Below are 17,388 nucleotides of genomic sequence, written 5' to 3'. Positions count from 1 at the left end.
AAAGACTGGCTTGTGCAAGTGTGAACCATAAAAACATTCAAATTACAGAGTGTCTTCGTATTCACTAATAATTTTCCACCAGGTTGACCAAGCCCTAGTCATACGCAAAATTTGATCTCTTTCGGTACATACGTTAGCTTAGCCGTTTTGTATTTCAAGTGCTAAACTGGTTGGTACTGTTCACAATGTCTTTAAAGCACCGTAACTTGCCCTAAATATTACCTTGACACAATTCTTGTCACTCACACCTTTCGGCTTTTCTCTCATAATAAGTCTCTCTCTCTCTTTCTTGTCACTCCCTTTAGTGTTGCATACTCTGGTGGCTACTGGCCGCCCACTTGTGCAACTCAAGCCTTTCACTGCGGAGAAAGATGTATCACGTACGTGTTCATGCGAGATAGGAGAAAGAAGACAGGCTGATGTCCCCAAACGCACTTTCGTGCGCGAGTGATACGCGCTTTGTGTGTCTACAGCGTTCGTGTGCGATACACGGAGTGCCTCTTCATGACAGAACAACACAACTCGTTAAATATATTTCTCGTTTCTTGCAGCGCACACCGCAACGTATGCGCGCGCGGTGTGCACAATAATACTGAATGACCCACAAAGCGAAGACGTTGCCGGCCCATCAATCAGCGTTACCTTATCGAATAGAGTTTAGAATTCGAGTCGGAGAAACAAGAGCGTCGAAAGCTGTTTTGTCAGGGGTTCCAGACTAGCGTCGACGGCGGCGCAAGTCTTGTTTGATGGGATTCCGGGGGGCGGGGGAGTGAAGGGGAGAGGGGGTTCTGTAAAACTATGATACCCTTTATATCAATAACAATGCCGATGGGAACAGCTTAAACTCGTTTACCACGCGTTTCCCCTTCCCTACTTCTCTGTTGGCGATCCTTCCACCCCCTTATCTCACAACCCCACGCTTTGTTATTGGTGTGTCTGACGCTTATGTATAACAAAATCGCCTTCGACGTGTCGCAAATTCCCAAGATTTCGCCCACTGTGAAAATAGGAAGTGGCATTGTTTTAAGATACTTGGCGTGTCTTTTTATTTCACGTTTCCGTAATTACAGTCATTGTTCCTGGAAACTATGGTGTTCGGCTTACCTATACGGTCTTGCCGCGTGAGGTCGCTCGCTTCTCTGTCCACCTTGCACGGGAATTTAGGCTACTGCAATGACATCTCATGTAGATATCGTATGCTTTCTATTAGACTAGGTGAAAAACGGTGCCTTTGTTCCCTGGATCGTGATCTGAATCTCCGCCTTCCACATTGCTTACCGTGACGGGAGGTAACTCATACGTGTCGCCAATGACTTGGGGTTGCTTTGATGAAAGCGCGTTCCTACCTCATCGGATGCGGCACTGGCGGGTAGATCACATTCCCCACATGTTGGCGCCGCCTCTAAAAGTTGGAAAAGGTTGACCTGCAGAAAGTAGTAGCAATCATGCGGTTTAAGAAGAGTAGAGTCCTTGGTACGTGCCACATTCATTTTCTATCGTAAATGCTTAAGAAAAGCCCGTTGCCCTTACCGGGTTAACATTGCAATCAGTGCCGACAATTAATTACAAAACCATGCTGTGGGGTAAAAATACACAAAGAAGATGTACCAAAGATGCGGACAAGATTCAAGGTCTTTCAGTTCTCTTTTCAGTACAGCTCATGATTCAGACTACACCCCACACTCTGAACGGGAGCAATGGCAATATGCCGTCAGTGTATGTATTCTGCCTGCGTCACGTGTTCAAGACTATTTAAATGAGCTGCTCCAACACCTTTGTTTATTTTACTTGTGAACAAGGTTCCAATGTGGGAGCTGAAACGTCTTGCTCTCTTTGACATCTTACATTGGTCGGCGTAGTGCCCCGGGATATGCGTACCTTTTCACCGTCTTTCAGTTGAGGGTTCGAATGTTTTCTGCCATTAATTTGTTTCTTCAAATTGTGGATTCACAGCAGCTTGCCCAGCCTGCCAATCTTGACGTAACGTATAGAAAACATACGCGCTACCGTGCAAGAAATGAACGAGCAGCTGAACGAAGAAATACCGAATTGCCATCGAGCATATATTCGCTCCTGACCGTAACTCTCTGCTCTCTTTGATATTGAAGTCTAGCCTGGAGACTTATTCTCGAACGACCGGATTACCTGCGCTAGTCGGTCTATCATCATCGTTATCACGTCGTCGTCGTCATGCCGTAGTTGCCCGTTACTCGGACGACGGTGATGGAGATGCACTACGGCATGACCAGGACGCAATGACGGCGATGGCCTGAGGACAAAGATGTGGCGATTCTGCAATTACGATGCTCGTATGAGGACGACGGCATGATGACCATGAATTGATGACGCTGGAACGACGACTTCAAGTCAAAATCTTGTCAAAGTGGAAGTTTCCCGAAAGTGATTAACTGAAACTATTATTTCTTGATTCTATGTCGTTGGAAATGGAGCCGAAAGAAGGTCTTGATGTTAAAGGAACATAGAAGAGAAACTGGAAAACTTCTGAATGATAAAGCATTCTTCAAAAACTTTACCCTTTCTTTATTTTCGCTGAAATGGGTAGATTACTAAAGAGTAAATGACGGTGAGAGTTTCAGTTTGTAATTTTACGATAATATTCGATACGCCAGGGAGACGTCACCGATCTCAATATATTTCTTCGCATTATTGCCGTTGTGGATAAGTAAATATTTCTGAAGCTTCATAATTTGTGAAACTTCGGCTATTTTTCTATGTATAATAATGTGCCTACGCTCTAAACACAGTTTACACAAACGGCGGTCAGTTTACACCGACCCCACGGTATGCCTTTCATTTGATGGTCGGCGTTTAAGTTATTGTTTTATGTCTGTGTCGTGTCTGGTTTTATACGGCTAACTTTTGAAATTGTGTGTCCTTCACGACTTGCTAAGCTCTCTCTCTCTCAGCCGCATACACTAACCTAAATGCGTGCGGTCACAGAGCACACCCTCATAGTGGAACAGTGTCAACTTGAAGCACAAAACACGAAGGACAGGTACGCCGCATCAGCACTCACTCACGCACAATAGACATACTAACTGTTTTAGCATGTGTCCGGTATACCACTTGCGAATGTCACCTGCTATGTAAGCAAGTAGTATTAGATATATCTGCCTTTAGTGGCCATTGTTTTACGTCTCTGCGCTCTGAAACGAACAGGCTTTTGGAAGTAGAGTGAGATACCGATGATTGGTAACCTGCAACTGCTCCTATCTTTCTTGTACCATGCGGGGGGGGGAGGCGGGGGGGGACAATACATTTATCGAGGTGGTCGTCCTCTTTCCAACAGTAATAATGCGGCGATGGTATGCAATACGATTTCGTATACGTTTCTTAGTCGATACCCAGACATCATATGTTGGGGGAAATTGCCGGTTACACGAAGGCTAACAGCGAAACCCTAATGTATAAAAAAACCTGGCGATTACGAAGCGATATGGCGTAAACAATGCCTTTCATCGGCGCTACTTTGTGTTACTACATCAACGCCGTAAAAGTTGAAGAACCATTTCACCTCATTATCACATTACTACTACTAGCTAGCCTCATTATCCTTGTAATAAATCCTGCAATAAGATTCACACTTCTTGTCAGCTTACGAAGATAAATGTAGACTTTGTTCAATCGAATTCAACAAGTGTGGCTTTCACAAAATTATTTCTACATATAGTAAGGTGTGGCGGATTATCATGTTCTCCCGGTAAATCAAGTCAGTTAATATTACTTATACTGTTAACATGTTCAATTTTTGCCTAGAAGAGATGAGCATTTTGGGGGAAGTCTAGACACACCGAAGGGGCCACAGTGAATTCACTAAAGGGACTACTCTCGCACCGTTCCCTTCTACAGATGTTGCAGGTAGGCGCTAGCAACTGTTTACTAACGTGCTAACGTGGAACCTAGCCTGAAAGTACTGACATATTGTTAGCGTTGGAAATTTATTTTATACATCGTGCTTAAGTTCTACAATACTTCGTCTATTTCTTTTCTCTTGTTTTTATTTGGTTTCCAGCAGCATTTTTTTTTTCAAGCGATTTTCATCATTCTTAGCTGTAAACCTATGCAGAAGGCAAATCCAGAAGCAAAAGGCACATGTTTTTCATCTATACATCGTTTAACTGTTATCCTTTTGAACGCGAAAAAAAAGGCGAAACTACCCCTCCGTGGGACTTAACATGTACAAATGACTACAAAAAAAAAAAAATCCCTGGACCCTTTACATATATGCGCGCGTGATAGTGTAAGCTTGCTACGCGCACTGTTGGAATCTCAGCGCTGACGCCCGTTGTTGCAAATGGGTCGCAAGCCCCAAGGGTAGCGTTGGCCTGGCGGCCTGGGGCACAACTGGAAGCATCCAAAGGTCCCGGCAAAGCATGAGTCGACTGGTAACAGAACAACTTGTTTATTCTAACATCGCAAAAGAGCGGGCGGTCAGGTCGACCGAAGTGGGGAGACAGGAGAGCACGTAACTCAACGGAAGAAATCGGAGCCTCTCTCTCGGCGTCCGGGGGCAGCTGCTCTTATACTCTCGGAGTTGAGGGCAAGAAGGAACGTCTCGGGATGAGACCACGTGACTCTGGGTACGGACAGGCTGAGAGACATGTTGAGACGAGTGTAGTGACGCATCGCCGAGCCGGCGCCGATCAGACCTCCTCGCTTCACACTTGGGGAGCTCCTCTCCCCGGCTGCCGCGCTTTGACAAGCGTGGGCACACACACACACACGCCCACACGAAGACACGTGGCACTGAAACACGCCTGGACGCGCTTGGCGTGGAGGCTTTGCGGCAGCTCCGAACGGGCCAAAATGTCCGCCGCTTTGAACGAAGCCCCGGCGTCCGTTGCATCCGCGCCGGCTATACCGCGCGTCGTAGGCGAAACGTAACAGACCGCCCCGCCGGGGGAAGGAGATCCCGATGGTCAGGGGACTGCATCCGCTGTCCGGAGGGATGTCGCTTGATGATGCTCATAACCGAAGTCGGTCGTCCTTCGGCGTTTCTTGAGCGCAGCGCACAGAGAAGGCCTCGTTCTCTCGTTCAGGTTCACACAGGACACTGCAAAGTGACTTCGGGAGAGTTAACATTTTTGTGCTCGTTCCCGGCAAGCGTTAGAACTACGCCGAAAGTCAACCGCTCAGTCAGCAAGTACGGCACAACCTTCACTAAGCCCTGCCAGGCTCTTTCCCCTTTTATACTACTGCCTACTTCCTTACAGTAGTTTAGCAGCACTCAGAACGCGTCCACAAATCGGAAAATTGCACTAGAAAGCACATCATCACTTTGAAACACTACACAAAAGCAATATGTTAAATATCCTGCCTCAGGAAGAAAAACATCAGTAACAAACAATTTTGAGGCTGATTCCCACGTTGGGGGCTTCGACTTAAGCCATCGGCGTTACCGTTGAGACTCCCCTTTTTGTAACGCACCTCAAAGGAATATTGTTGCAAAGCGAGGCTCCAGCGCAGGAGGCGGCCATTTGTGGAAGAGATGGTCTGCAGCCATTGGAGAGGGCAGTGATCCGTCTCGAAGCATGCGAAGCGGAGATCGCAGCGAGCGACCGTACACTAGCTCAGCTGGCGAAAACCCCGTAGCCGCATGCGGCGCGGTCCTCAATGCAAACATCACCCCAGGCAGACACAACTCCCAGTCAGTTTGTTGTGCAAAACACAATGCTCTCAACACGCGCTTCATGACGGAGTGGAGCTTTTCAACGGAATTCGACTGGGGGTGGTGCACTGAGCTGTGTAACAGCTTTACCCCGCACCTTTCGAGAAAGGCTGTCGTCAAAGCGCTAGTAAACACTGTGCCTTGATCTGATTGGATTTCCGCAGGAAAACCAAGTCGCGCAAATATGGACAGTAGTGCATTGACTATCTCAACTGAGCTGAGTTCTTTAAGCGGCACTGCTTCAGGGAACTTTGTCGCTGGGCAGATCACAGTCAAAATGTGTCTGTACCCCGTGGTTGTTACCGGCAGAGGTCCCACTGTATCAATAACCGTTTAAAAGGCTCCGTAATGATAGGTACCAGCTTCAACGGCGCCCTCAATTTGTCCCCTGGTTTGCCCACCCACTGACAGGTGTCACATGTCTTCACAAAGTGGTCTGCGTCCCGAAAACACCCTGGCCAATAGTACTCTTGCAAGAGACGGTCCTTAGTTTTCTTAACTCCTAGGTGTCCGGACCACGAACCCCCATGCGACAAGCGCAACAGATCCTGACGATAGCATTGAGGCACGATCAGCTGATCGAACTCCACTCCCCTGCGATCTAGATACTTCCGGTACAGGACCCCACCTCTTTCCACAAAGCGAGCATTTTTCTTGGCGATACCTTCCTTGACAATGCAGCGTATGTTTTCTAGGCTGCCATCCTTCTTTTGCTCGGCTATCAAAGCCGCCCGGCTGACTTTTAGCAACCTATTAAGTCCGTCTGACGTAGGCGCGATGAGCAAATCTGCAGATAGCTCTTCTAACTTTCCCGCATCGGGAATTTCCTCTCCAGTATCTGGTGCCTTTAACGCTACAGGCTCAATTTTATTCAGTTCGGGCGTGCTCTGAATATCAGCTTGCTGCACCTCTGACCCTTTCTCATTGTTCGACAACGTCGGCCCCGCAACTACCGCCTTTGCAGCGAGCTCCCGAACCTTCGATCTGGTTAAGGCCTGAACGCTAGCCTCACCAAACAAAAGCCCCTTCTCGCGCAGGAGGTGATCGGACCTGTTCGAAAATAGGTACGGGTACTGGGGGGGGGGGGGGGGGGCAGCATAGATGACACTGCGGCCTCCGTCTCAAGCGCTCCGAAAGGTCCTTCAATAAGCACTTTTGCTACGGGCAGACACACGCTATGAGCTTCCACGGCTTGCTTCATCCATGCGCACTCGCCCGTGAACATATCGGGTTCTACGTAAGAGGGGTGAACTACATCCATGGTAGCTGCGGAATCGCGAAGCACTCGGCACTCTTTCCCGTTCACGAGGAGGTCTCGCATGTAAGGCTCGAGAAGCTTCATGTTCTCGTCAGTGCTGCATAATGACAAAAACACGACTTTTGTTTTTGTTTCTGGACACTGCGCCGAAAAGTGACCCGGCTTCTGGCACGTATAACAAACGCGCATTTGCCTCGTCTCGAACCGCTTTCTGCGTTCGGCTTCGGTTGCCGCCGTCTCCTTACGTTCGGTCGGACTGCTTTCACTCGCATCCGCACTACGTGTGTCCCCCTTTGCTCTTATGGGCGTGAACTTCGGCCTCTCAAACTTGGAGCCAAATTCACCCTTTTGACCGTCTTTAGCTCCGCGAGCCCGACGCGTCACAAACTCTTCGGCTAGCTCAGCGGCTCTAGCCACCGTACTAACGTCTGGCCTATCCAAGACCCAGTACCGCACGTTCTCAGGTAACCGACTATAAAACTGTTCCAGCCCGAAACACTGCAGAACTTTCTCATGAACACCCAACGCTTTCTCTTCTTTGAGCCACTCCTGCATGTTTGACATAAGCCTGTAGGCAAACTCTGTATATGACTCACTTTTACCTTTCTCATTTTCCCAAAACTTCCGACGGAACGCCTCCGCTGACAGCCTGTACTTTTTTAGCAGACTAGATTTCACTTTGTCGAAATCCTTTGCCTCCTCTCTATTCAAGCGAGCGACTACGTCGGCCGCCTCGCCGGGTAACAAAGTGAGCAAGCGCTGTGGCCACGTTTCCCGAGAGAACCCCTGCTTCTCGCACGTTCGCTCAAAGTTAACCAGGAACAAACCAATGCCCTCTCCAAGCTTAAACGGCCGCATCAGGTCAGTCATTTTGAACGATACTCGTTCTCCTGCACCGTGTGCCTGACTTCCATTACGAGCGTGTTCCATCTCTACCTCGAGACGCTTCATTTCCAAAGCGTGTTGACGGTCGCGCTCTTCTTTTTTCTCTTGTTGCTCTCGCTCTATCTGTTCTTTACGTTCACGCTCTTCTTTTTCTTTCTGTTCTTTTCGTTCGCGCTCATCTTTCTCTTTCTGTTCTTTAAGTTCGCGCTCCTGTCTTTTTGCCCGTTCCTCAATGGTCTCAAGGCATTCCGACAGCTCGTCATCCTCAGCTTCTAACTCAAGAATAGCCCTCAGCAGTTCTGGTTTTCTGAGTTTGTCTGAGACATCCAGACCCAACTCTCTTGCGAGCTCCAGCAATATCGGTTTGCGCAACGACTTCAAATCCATGGCTGCTCTGAATGCTGCTTTCTCTACTGCCTACTACTGTCTTGCCGCAAACTAACCCGGCAGCAACGACAACCACAATTACCAGCTCTGTTTCTGACCCTAACAAAAGCCTGGCAAAACTCAGAAGAAGAAAGTCCCGCACTCACCAAACCTCGCAGCCAAGAATTCAGCGCAGTCGTTCCGCTGCAGGCAACCAGTCATCACACAGGGCTCGTTGCACTGCTCCCGGATGGTCGTTGTGCTGCTCAGCATACAGTCAACCGCATCTCTTCGCTGCTGGCCTCCGTTGTCGCGATCCCACCGCTGCCACCAGTTGTTGGAATCTCAGCGCTGACGCCCGTTGTTGCAAATGGGTCGCAAGCCTCAAGGGTAGCGTTGGCCTGGCGGCCTGGGGCACAACTGGAAGCATCCGAAGGTCCCGGCAAAGCATGAGTCGACTGGTAACAGAACAACTTGTTTATTCTAACATCGCAAAAGAGCGGGCGGTCAGGTCGACCGAAGTGGGGAGACAGGAGAGCACGTAACTCATCGGAAGAAATCGGAGCCTCTCTCTCGGCGTCCGGGGGCAGCTGCTCTTATACTCTCGGAGTTGAGGGCAAGAAGGAACGTCTCGGCATGAGACCACGTGACTCTGGGCACGGACAGGCTGAGAGACATGTTGAGACGAGTGTAGTGACGCATCGCCGAGCCGGCGCCGATCAGACCTCCTCGCTTCACACTTGGGGAGCTCCTCTCCCCGGCTGCCGCGCTTTGACAAGCGTGGGCACACACACACACACGCACACACGAAGACACGTGGCACTGAAACACGCCTGGACGCGCTTGGCGGGGAGGCTTTGCGGCAGCTCCGAACGGGCCAAAATGTCCGCCGCTTTGAACGAAGCCCCGGCGTCCGTTGCATCCGCGCCGGCTATACCGTGCGTCGTAGGCGAAACGTAACTGCACGCAGACACCCTTGTCAACGTCGTCTTGCGGTCGGGGCTGTCGGATGTGTCGCCCAAACCCGCGCGTCTGCGTCGTCTTTTTTCCGCCATCATTATTTCCTTCTTTTCTTTTCTTTTTTTTTATTTCGCTTTGTGTCTGACTCTTAGGGTATCTCCAACGCCCGACGCAACACTCCATACACTTCAGAATTTCCCAAACACTCCGCCGCCAAACCTGTTCATTGGTTCGTGCTTTTTCTTCGCCGTCTGCCAGGACAACAGCACCACCTTGCGCAACGCGCATGTACCGTTTGCTGCGAGCATTCAACTCCGCTCCCGTGGGAGTTCAAAAAAGTGGAATCTGTCACCGCGGATCGCTTTTTGCCTCTTTACATACGCTTGCTCCACTGATTGAAGTCGTATGGGGCATTGTTGTCTGGCTGCATTATGGCCGAGCCTCTACCCAACGTTACTAGACTAGCTTCAGTTGTAAAACTCCCCGCCCGCGCGCTTACAGCCGCTGTCGCCACTTCTGTGACAGCCGCCAGAGGGCAACGCTGTTTCATCGGGCTCCACTGCAGACGCCTCGTCACAGCCTTGAGCTCGTGCGGACGGGCAGTTTGCGCGTGTTTCACGCTCGCTGGCGTTCTCCCTTGTGCGAATTAGTGATATCACGAGAAAGCGGTTTCCAGCTACAGCAATAAGATTTATCGCGCCAGTTCGTTAATACTGAAAGAAGGGTAAACTGCACGAAAGGAAGAAACGCATACAGCGAAGCGCAGAAGCTGCGTCTGTAAATGTGGTGTATTTCTTCTTGTCGTCTTAACGTTTCGCGCAGTTTAGGCTCAGGAGCCTGAATATGTGGCCAAAGTGCGTGATTGCAGGATGATCTTCATCGCCACCGAAGCTTCTCACCACGCCAAAGAAGCGCTACAAAAAGAAAGATGAGGTCGGTCTTTGTACACACAAGCCACAAAAAAAAAAAAAAAAAGAGAGGGAGAGAGAGAGAGAGAGAAAGAAAGAAGTCGGGTTTTTCGTTCCGTGAAGATGCTTAATCAGCGCAGCTGAAACGTGCGACCCCTGTGTTTATCACTGGGTTAATCCCGAGGGTTCATTAAAGTATTTCTCAGTTATGAGGTTACACACACAATTGGCTGCGACGGAGAGAACGACGTCTGACGGTATGATCGCAGTCCGCAGTTGCCGCTTGCGTTCGATGTCTCGAGTTTGCTCGGCGGCGTGGTTAGCAGCCTTCGCCTGCGATTTGCCGCTTGTGATTTTTCGAAATTAAATTTGTTCAAAATTAAATCTCTCGGTTACGCAAGACCATGAGTGGCTCATACTCCCTTAAGCAATGGCTCATACCCCCGTAAACGCGGCCTCCCATTACGACGACAGAAGTGAAGTGAGATTCTACGCTGGAAAGATGAACGGCCACGCAGCCAGCTGCGGAAGACGACAACGAACGCGGGAGCAGTGGCACGAGCGCGTGCCGTTGATTTCGCAGAGAGTTCCCGGTCGGCACGAGGAATCCCTCTGTTTCACGCCGAGCGAAGCGTCGCATTGCTGGGAGCACAGAAAAAGTGGTGCGCCGAACTGTCGACATCGTCTGCTGATATTATTAAGAAACTCGGCGAAGGCTACAGTTCCACGGATGACATGCTTGCTGAAATTCGCTGTCAACAACGAAGCACAGAATACACCAACGCTGCAGCGCGTGCTTTGTCCGGCCCGCCCGCGTAGCCGGCTAGTGAGGAAGTGAAGCCGGGAGCGACTGCAGCGCCACGAAGGCGCGGCCGGGTGGCGGTTCCGCGCAACGGCGCCGAGTTTTAAAACTGAAGCTAGTCTAGTAACGTTGCCTCTACCGTTATAACGCCCGTCTGTGGCGACAGCCAGCGAGCAGCACCGTACAGCATTGTGCAGCCACAGTTTTGATTTTCACCCCGCGCCGTGTTTGTTGAACGCATCTGACACTGTTTTTGTTTTTGGTTTTTCTTTTGACGAGATTCGGAACTTGCTCGGTGGATTCGAACGTGATTGCAGAGACGCGACGTGCAGAACGTGAAAGAAAGTATCAGTATTTTTTTGCCGTCTGCCACCTCCATTGAAATTGAGGCTGAGAAAAAGAAGTAAGAAGTCACATCCAGGGTGCTGAGGGCACTGCTGAACGGAAACAGGCGCCGTCGGCGTTGCCACGGCGCCACGCTGCTGCAGAAGACCGGCAAAAAGAGCGTTGTTTGTTAGCGCTCCGCTTAAAGGCTGTGCAAACGCGCACCGGTGAAAAGAGCAGCCACACGTGCTGAAATTTCGGAACACGTTTGAAACAAAAGTTTATGCGTTATCTCGGTCGAGTACAAGCTTGTTACAGGTATAGATTGCTTTAATTTCGCAATTCCACTTCTCGCGACCTAAAAGCAATAAAAACAGAAGTAGCAAAATACTGCACGAGTTCGTCTAGCACGACAGGGCTCAGAATATGACTGAAAGCTCGTCGAATTCATGACACGACAGAAATACCGGCTTTTTTGCGTTGGCGAAAACAGCGTATTCGGCCGCTATCTCACAGGGGTTCTGGAAAATATTTCCGCCATGTTCGTCAGTCACTCTTAACAAAAACTGTGCTTAGAGTGGCTCGAAAGGAAATGGAATAGTAAAAGACCGTAATATATACATTATATATATATATATATATATATATATATATATATATATGTATATACGTGTCACGTAGATACCGTGGCCGCCGCGAGGTGCCGCCACGAGTCCACTTGTTAAGCGCACTGCGGCTCGTGGATCGGAACCGCATTCGGCTTACGTTTAGCGCGTCGTAGGCACCAAAGGCGAAAGTCGTGGCGTCTACGTTAGCATACAAAACAAAATTTATAATGCGCGCCACTGTGACATTCAAAAAGCGGGGCGCTGTGGAAACGCCCCACTGCGCCGTAGTCTTCGCAGCGCAAGGCATTAGAGAAGGAACGGGAGCACAGCGAGGCCTTGTTTGTTTGTCAATAACTCCGCTTCTACTGAACGCACTGAAGTACTTTTTGCTGCAATGCATTTCCTAAATAGCCTATTTTCGCTTCAAATGCCGTTCTACACTGCGACAACAAGTGCTTCTGGGCCCCTTTAATGCTACTGAGATCCTCCGGAATTGCTAGAATATATGAGGCATTAGTTATTATGCGTTTTACCAGAAATATCAGCCTCATTTATCAGAACGGAGTGTCAAGACTGAATACCACTTGGACGAGACAAGAATAAACAAATCAACGCCGCGTGAGCTTGCAGTCTCCGATACTTACGGTTCAACGTGTAATCTTTGATCTCGCCGTCCAACGCGCTTGGCTGGAGAACTCGTGATAGCACGATTTGTTTTTCTTTTCGCTGCTCCACGCTCCATAATGCAGGGAGCGCCGCCAATACAGCTATACCACTCTAGCTACCGCGTACAAAAACAGAGTCCTTGAGCAAACGAAGCGTGGGACGCACGAACGTTTACTTATTTAATTCTCTCTCTGCACAAGCATTGCAAGTTAATCGCGCTGTCTGATCGTAATCAATACACATACCGATCAAAGATGGCAACACTAAAGGCCCGCCTTTCGGGCCACGTAAAAGCCCGGTGCACGTTAGGCGAGTTGGGGTGATGGTTCCGAACTTTCATTCCGGACAATTAGAAACTGTGCGAAAATAAACTGGCCCGTACGTATGAAAACTGATTCCTGAGGACATGAGCATGCCTTGACCGGCCATGCCCCGTACGTGTCCTTACAGTACGCTGATGGCCGTTGCTATGCATCCACCACGCGCTGACCCGCCGCTATAGATTCGAAAGTTGCGTTCATCTTGCAGGGCATACAAGTCCATTCTTGTTCAGACTACTCTGCGAGCATGAAGAATACGTGTACCCCCCTCTCCTCCCCCCCCCCAAGTCCACTCTACAGCAGAACTTCCTTCATTTCTTCTTATTGCATGTTAAACAGACTTTACAAGCATTTCCTGTTCTGAAAACTATGATTTAGCTTGCTTGAGCATAAGTATGGCCGCCACTAGGTGAAGTGTGTTACCAATAATCAACTACGATGTCACTGCGTTTCCTCATACGTGTTGCGACGAGAGGCAGGACGCATGGAGGTGTCGCCTCGGGGTCACCATTTATTTTTACGAGCAAAGACAAGTGGGATACTAAAATGTGCCCGCCATGACTGGATGATGCTTTGTAAATTTTCTAGCGAGTGCTCATGGTAAGACAAATATATTTTATTGCACAATCCGACGAAGAAATGCAGAGTTGCGAGCTTCTAATTTATTTTATTTCGTACACCACGTCTCTTGCAGCAAATCGCGACAAATTTAGAGAAGAACGTGACTGAAATTGTCTCCTTGTCTTATTAGACAATTTCTGGTGAATACATATGTTGCAGAGGGTTAAGTGAGATTTTCGAGCTACGTGAGAATACCGAAATTTAAAGCATTCGCCTGGTCATTTACTTTTACCCCTGTCGTACAAGAAGAAAACGACCAGGGATTATTAGGCAAGCCTAAATTCACAGCTGTGACATTTTTCTATTAGGGTGCCTAGAAAAGAATTAGTGACATGCAACTAGAAATTTCATTTTTATAAACGAATATCGAAAGCTAACGCTCAGTGTGCCGAGGTGACTACAAAAAAAAATTTCTCTGATAATCTGTACCCGTCTATTTGAAAGAAGTGTGACCGTCACTCGTTTGTGCTATCTTTATTGTAGTTCATTAAATCAATTGTCACGTATGTACTTCTGCTCTTGCAGGAATGCGGAGCTTAGAATAGACGCCCTGCCTAAGGCCGAGGGAGTGAAAGGAAAAATCCTGCGGTATGTTTCAAATTCTTCAGTATGTGGTGACCGACCAATGATAATGGACAGTTTTTTATAGTAACTAAAATTTCGCCCAACCAAAAGGGACTATCTTGAAGCAAATGATATCATAGAGAGAATAATTTGGGTACGCTGTTGAAGCGCATGCAAATATCACGAGGGATTCAAGAGTGTCACCTGGTATGCCTCTTGAACAATGGCTTACCACAGCTTTTGGCTCGTCCGTCCCATAACCTTTCCATTTGTCGAGATGACCGAAGAATAATGTTCACGCTTTACTCGCGGACAACTTGCTCGGCTATGATGGGAAAGCTACGGGCCCGTGGCTGCTGCACATGTGTTAACGCGCCAAGTAGTCCGGCAGCGTTTGACAGTGCTTTTCTTTGCTCGGAACTGACGCTGAATTGGCGCAGCTTCCACGTGCGACGGTTAAGCGTTTGCCCGGATGCGGAAGGCAAATGCCGCAATGTAATAAACCCTGACAAAAAGTGCTGTGTTCAGTCTTATTTAACTGGCGCTAATAAGGTGTTTATGTTTTCTCTTCCCCAGCTTAAACAAACGTGGATTAAAACGCGGGACTCTTTTCCGAAGCGCTCTTACTTGTGCGGGCTTTGCCTCCGTAACTTTCGCTTCGCAGCCACAGAAAGTTGTGCGCAAGTAAAGATGCATATCCCATCATAAAAATCAATATGTCATCGCAAGCAAATTGCATGTGAGATTATACAACCATCCGTTTATTCTTCCTCCGACAGTTCATCCGTTTCTCAGTCGGTCTAGCCATACATATACCGGAATTTATGCACACATGCAGGCTTTCTCAGTGTCTATTACATGGCATACAAAACAGAAACTTACGAGTCAGCAGGGAGCTTGCAAAATAAAGCTTACTTTGTAACGACCCGAATTACTGACTGATAGTTTTCAAAATAAGGCCTGTAGCATGAAAAAAGGTACGAAAGAAATCTGTCGAACTCTGTGATTCAAAACACAAGGCCACAAGTTGACTTTGCATTGTTCTAAGGTGCACTTAGCACCCCATAAATACCGCCGGCGTTTTACACATTAGGTTAACAAGAATCGCTTCTTCTTTAGAAAGCAGTGCATCTCAATCAGGAAAATTGAGCTCCTTTAAAAAGCTTTAATAAACGAGAATAGACACACACACAAAAAAAAGAAAGAGAAACAACAACCACACACTTCAAAATTTCTCCACGACTTCTGCAATTGACTGCAAACAAGACTGTCTTGATTTGCCGTTGGACCAGTCAAATCCCTCCTGTTTTCATATATAACTCTCTCAAAATACCCCGAAGTCAAAAAAAGTTCAACTCATGCAGTTTTGACATCGGTTGGAACGAAAAGGAAACTGGCGAAGAAACATCTGACAGAGTACAAGTCTCAGAAAAAAATGTAAGCCTGGGGCTGGTGATGGATTTGGTGACGAGGGAAAAAAAACACAAAACGTATATGTGACGAAAACGAATGTCTTATGAACAGTCGACAAAAAATGCGATTATAAGCGTGAAAAAGTAGCAAGCGATCTTTCTTTTTCGACTGCGGTCGAAAGTAATGACGTTGATGGTAAAATAATGTGAAAGACGCAGGGAACAGGCCGTTGAATAAAAAGCACGAAAAGTTGGAAGTTCACGATCATTTGTAGGGTAGAGAAAAATGTAACATGTAAAAGTGAGATTTCTGTGACTTCGCCTGTTAGCATTGCCTCTGGGCAGTCAGGAAGTTGACGGCGAAACTTTCGAACCCAAGAAAAAGTTCAATGCTTTCTTTCGCTTTCGTGTTTTGATGCCCTGCATGGAGGCTGCCTGGTGTCTGGTGTGGTAGTGTAAACGGCAAAAAGTAAACGAAAGATGGGCACTTTGGTTGAAAGGATCATGATTATTAATTTAATCGTTTTACACAATTGAATAAATTAAATACGTACACATCGGGAAAAGAATGAAACATCTATATTCGTATTTTATACAAAAAAGAACGATAATATCTTTTCTTCTTTTTTTTCTTTTTTGGCATACTGGCGTTGCGAACAGAAACACGAGTTTTACTGAATCTCTCCCTTTACACGGTCAAAATTATTGACGTCACGTAGAGCTGGCGTGGTAGCGTTAAAGCGACATCGGCCACTGTCTTCTTCTTTTTTCGTTATGCGCGTGTTTTTGCACAAGGTCACATTCCATATGTGCAATGGAATGTGACATGTGACATAAGCTGCTGTAAACATCCGCTTCCTAACTAAATTAACAAGCACGTTGTCACGCGCACGGGCAAACACGAACACATCTGACTCGATGGCCGCGGACACCAGCTATCAGAACGCTCTCGCGATGAAGAGAGGCCAGCAGCGACGAGGTAATGGCCTCACACATGACGCGTTTCGGCTATTAGCATAGTTGGACGCTTATCGATAAGTCCTGCCCGATTTTCTTATCTTTTTATTCTGAATGGGGGGTCTAGAATTTCATTTACAGCTAGCGTATTAGTCATCACGATAGTATAGGATGGCTTCATCGCCGTAAACGTTGTAGACCAAGTGCATAACAGGCAAGAGTATGAAGCTGCTATGCAGAAAAAAAAAAAAAAACACGAAGCAGTGGTGTCAGGTTGATTAAGCCAGCAGCTTAGAAAACGATAACTTTTTTTTTCAAGTTTTACCGGCTTTCAGCATAAGCGCGTGCAATTTTCTTAGATACGTGGTGAGCCACCTGATATTTTACTGAAAGAAAATTTCTATAACAATGCATTCGAAAAGAAATGACACTAACCTTACCGCAGAAGCTGTTCTGAAGACTGGCTGAGAGGTAGCTTGGGCTTTCAGTATTTCTAGAACCATGGTATTGTCATAGACGCGCCGACGTTCTCCTAATCGTCTGGTTACCTAGCCTTCATGCCTTCTTTTTTTGCCTTTCATTTCTTTTCTTCAATCGAACGTAACCGCCAATGAAAAACGTTTACGACCAAACGACTCCATGGCTTTTCCTATTTACTCAAGATAACGGCTTTAAACTTTGGCAGCTCAGACTAGTAACAGATGTCATCAAGAACTATAGAAGTGAATCAGGTACAACGGACGAGCCACATCGGCCTTGATGATGTAATAGCATCTTTCTCTTATGCGTAATTTGTGAATCTAGAGCTAGTGAACAGCTTGAAAATTGATAAAGGCTTTTACGTATTACTCGCTAATGCTTTGGCATTACTCAGTTCTCAGGCTAAATTCCAGAGCATTATCGCATCCAAGCATAGATTTAAGAGACCCTGTCGTAAATAATCACGGTACTAGATATAAAAACATACTCCGATTGGACATTCGCTTAAGAAGGAAGTATAAGCCTAACTTGTAAGTTGCGTGAAAAATTTGCACCAATTGATCGCACC

This window comes from Dermacentor andersoni, chromosome 7 (genome assembly GCF_023375885.2).
Source record: "Dermacentor andersoni chromosome 7, qqDerAnde1_hic_scaffold, whole genome shotgun sequence".
Lineage (NCBI taxonomy): Eukaryota > Metazoa > Arthropoda > Arachnida > Ixodida > Ixodidae > Dermacentor > Dermacentor andersoni.
Note: the sequence above shows the minus strand (reverse complement) of the source record.